The sequence below is a fragment of the Salmo salar genome, chromosome 10 (genome assembly GCF_965601325.2).
Source record: "Salmo salar chromosome 10, fSalSal1, whole genome shotgun sequence".
In the NCBI taxonomy this organism is placed as follows: Eukaryota; Metazoa; Chordata; class Actinopteri; order Salmoniformes; family Salmonidae; genus Salmo; species Salmo salar.
The window spans coordinates 75624780-75629154 of record NC_138300.1 but is presented as its reverse complement, the minus strand read 5'-3'; the positions used below and the strand labels follow the sequence as shown (position 1 = coordinate 75629154).

Here is a 4375-nt window from a genome sequence, read left to right as displayed (position 1 = left end):
TCGGTCGACCTCTAGTTTTTATACCATTAAAAACAACAATCGTGTGACCATTTTGGTCTAAATAATTATTATATACGTTGCAACTGTGTTGGCTCAGGGGTCTGCTCATTCCTAAACCTCTTTATGGTAAAAATAAACTTTTGTAAACAAAGCATGTTGCGTTAGCTTCAGCCAGCTAACTAGCTAATTTACTGAACTGTAGCTAGCTAACTTTAGCTGTTGTAGCTCAGTTAGCATTCACCAGTTAATGTTTTACCAGCTGAGAAAGTAGCTAGCAAATTTTGTAGTATTTGTGCCAAATATCTACTTGTAAGTGAGACATCTCTATGCTCTGCTTATTGGTGCACATGGAGCAGTTGTAGCCTTCCAGTTAACGTTATGACTTTGCGTAACTTAGTTTTTGTCATTGATGTGTATTATCGGCCATCAGGACCCGTCAATGTCAAAAACCATCCACTGAAGCAGGGAATTCTATGAATTCTGCTTCATTTCGGATATAAATATAGGTTTGAGAAGGTGCGTTGAGGTTACAAATTCTGTCAATCAAGAACTGGACTCAACATCAACCTCATATCCAGGGGCTCTGATTTAAAGAACTACGAGACAAAACCTTTGAAGACTTTGAGGTGGAATTTCAATCAAAGTTGGATGTAAGAAAGAAGACTATCTCAGCTCAGCCAAGGAAACAGCCCACCAGCCCTGCTAGTTCCATACAGAATGCATTGAAAGAAGCTCTGTTGGACTTCCAATGGGACAGACCAGATATCACTTCTCCCACTGAAGTGGCATTGAGACCCAGGAAAGGTTGATTTGGTAAAGGCGTCCCTCCACCAGAGGATGAACTGTCAGGTTCGGGGAGAAATGTGTTATTCCTCTTGTCAAACTATCCTCACTCCAGGGCAGATATAGGAGATTATGTGTCCCTCACAGGAGTTCCTGCTAGTGACAGTCACACAGACATGTCCGACTGTATCCTACCCAATGGACTCCTTGAAATGTTGGTCTAACACCAAGTTGTTCTGCACTGGGTCGACAGTACTTCATATGTCCAGGTAAATGTCATTGTGAATCTGTTATAAGACAATTTGACTTGCTGACCTGTCTATTTCTCGTTTCAGGTGATGAGAAGTGAGGAACACTCCGGTTCAGAGAGGCTTTCGGAGGTGTTAAGGCAGGTGGGCGGTAGAGTGTTCCCCTTGGATGCCCTGCTAAACCTGTGTTGTCCTTACAAGCCCTCCTCCAGTGTTCAGTCCGAGCTGGACTCGGGTCTTGGCTCCCCTCCAGCTGTCATTTTGGGGAGAGAGGCCTTTCCACTCGACTCCAGCATCGGATACCTGTTGTCCTCAGAGTAACTGTACTGGTGTTTCCTGTCCTGGGGTTAGTCCTGCAATGGGGGCAAGGTTTGTTACACATGGAAGTGGACTGTCATTTGGAACATCTCTCTGTCACTGGATTCATCTCATGACATAACAATGCTATTATGCCTTGTGCACACTACACGTTTTCACCAAATCACAATATAAATCAAATCAAATCAAAGTTTATTTTTCACGTGCGCCGAATACAACAGTGAAATGCTTACTTACAGGCTCTAACCAACAGTGCAATTTCTAAGTTAAAAAAAAGGTATTAGGTGAACAATAGATAAGTAAAGAAAGAAAACAACAGTAAAAAAAGACAGTGAAAAATAACGGTAGCGAGGCTATATACAGGCACCGGTTAGTCAGGCTGATTTGAGGTAGTATGTACATGTAGGTATGGTTAAAGTTAAAGTGACTATGCATATATGATAAACAGAGAGTACCAGTAGCGTAAAAGAGGGGTTGGCGGGTGGTGGGTGGCGGGTGGCGGGACACAATGCAGATAGTCCAGGTAGCCAATGTGCGGGGGCACCGGTTAGGTGGGCTAATTGAGGTAGTATGTACATGAATGTATAGTTAAAGTGACTATGCATATATGATAAACAGAGAGTAGCAGCAGCGTAAAGAGTGGTTGGGGAGGGGGGGGCACACAATTCAAATAGTCCGGGTAGCCATTTGATTACATGTTCAGGAGTCCTATGGCTTGGGGGTAAAAACTGTTGAGAAGCCTTTTGGTCCTAGACTTGGCGCTCCGGTACCGCTTGACATGCGGTAGTACAGTCTATGACTGGGGTGGCTGGGGTCTTTGACAATTTTTAGGGCCTACCTCTGACACCGCCTGGTGTAGAGGTCCTGGATGGCAGGCAGCTTAGCCCCAGCAATGTACTGGGCCGTATGCACTTGTCACGTCCTGACCAGTATAAGGGGTTATTTGTTATTGTAGTTTGGTCAGGACGTTGCAGGGGTGTGTTTGTTTTGTGTTGTCAGGGTTTTTGGGTAGTGTTCGATGTTTTGTATTTCTATGTTCTATTTTCTAGTTATTCTATTTCTATCTTTAGTTTATTGTTTTGACCTTCAATTGGAGGCAGCTGTTCCTCGTTGCCTCTAATTGAAGGTCCTATTTAGCAGGGGTGGTTTTTTATGGGTTTTGTGGGTAGTTGTTCCTTGTTTAGCTGTGTGCCTGACAGGACTGTTTTCGTCGTTCTTTTTGTTCAGTGTTCATTTATTTAATAAAGAAGAAAATGAGCATTCACATCCCCGCTGCATTTTGGTCCAATCACTACGATGCCCGTGACAGCACTACCCTCTGTAGTGCTTTGCGGTCGGAGGGCGAAATGGAATGAAAACATGAAATAAGAATTTAATGTCAGAAGACATGGCCAGATATGGAATTATTAACACATACTAACTACACTACAGCCTCTGAATGAGTGTCTTCATTTTGTTGTCAGCAAACTTATTGTGGTCTGCAGTTTATCATAAGATACTTTACTTCAGGCAATCAAAATCTATAGACTTCCATAGATTTCGTGCACAGACCACCCCCCCCCCCCCTCGTCCGGAGTGTGCTGTTCTATCTTGCCGGTGCAGCGTGTATCCAACTGGATATACCTGAATATCCATGTCATCATTCAGCCACGATTCCGTGAAACATAAGATATTACAGTTTTTGATGTCCCGTTGGTAGGATATTCATGACTGTACCTCGTCTAATTTATTGTCCAATGATACACGTTGGCGAGTAATATTGACGGTAACGGCAGCTTTCCCACTCGCTTTCTGCGGATCCGTACGAGGCACCCTGCTCTGTGTCCTCTGTACCTGCGTCTCTTCCTCTTGCCAATAACGGGGATGTTGGCCTTGTTGGGTGTTAGCAGTACATCCCGTGTGTCCTGCTTGTTGAAGAAAAAACCTTTGTCTAATCCGAGGTGAGTGATCGCTGTCCTGATATCCATAAGATCTTTTTTTGCCGTAAGATACGGTGGCAGAAACATTATGTACAAAATAAATTACAAATAACGTGGGAAAAAAACACATAATAGCACAATTGGTTGGGCGCCCGTAAAACTGCTGCCATTTCTTCAGTCGCCATTTTAGAAATAAGGCCACACTTGTTGATATCAGAGTGCAACCATCTGTGTTTGACATCAACATGCTTTATTTCCCCAGTGTGCTGTCTGTCATGTTCCCAGTTGATGCGCCACAGAGCTGTGGTGTGTAATTGGAGCCAGTGGCACGCAGACAGAGGCTCCTGCCAGCTCCTGTGGAGGTGTGTCTGAAGGGAGCACTCCATGACTGGGATTCCCACTCCCTGACGGAGGCCTCCTCAGAGTCTTGGGTGCTGAGGTGTCCCAACAACAACCACAAGGACCAGGACCAGGCTGCCTTCCTACACCTGCTGAGGGAGCTCTTTGCTTGGTTAAACTGCGTTGTACTGTTGTAGCACATTTACCCGGCTGTTGTTTTGTTTCTATATAGGTTTAAGTATCAGCATATTTGATATATTGCAATACAGCTGTAGTGGATGGAATCAACCAGTGAGGTCATATGAACCGAAGTATTCAAAAGTTTAATAGCTGCTCTAATGCAAATCAGAGCGTTTGGGATGCCTCATATGTTCATGATGGTTGTGAGACTTTCAAAAGATAACCTGTGCTCCCAACTGATCAGGCTAATAAGTATCAAAAGTCAAAATTATTATTTTACAATTATTATATATTTCTGGCTAATTACTAGGGACGTGTCTTCTCCAGTTTGCAGAGGTTAGTGATGGAGGAGACCTGCCATGCTCGACTGTCCTGTCTCCCCTCTTGTCCCTCACGGCTCTGCTCACAGTCATCCGGCCCTGTGTCGCCCCCAGCAACCACACGCCTCGGATGTCATTGCCCCAGCAGTGTCAGACGTGTTCAGACCTGGCTGAGGTGGTCAGCAGTGTCCTGGGATTGGTCTATGGCACCATGGAGGAGGGAGATGGAGGTTGTGATGGTGCTATTTGGGCTCTGTTTCATTCCTAA

At 44.6% G+C, this 4375-nt stretch overlaps 1 pseudogene; it reads left to right on the top strand.

The window, feature by feature from the left end:
- The first annotated feature begins 378 nt into the window (after positions 1 to 378).
- On the top strand, positions 379 to 4375 carry LOC145850307 (treslin-like; annotated as a pseudogene).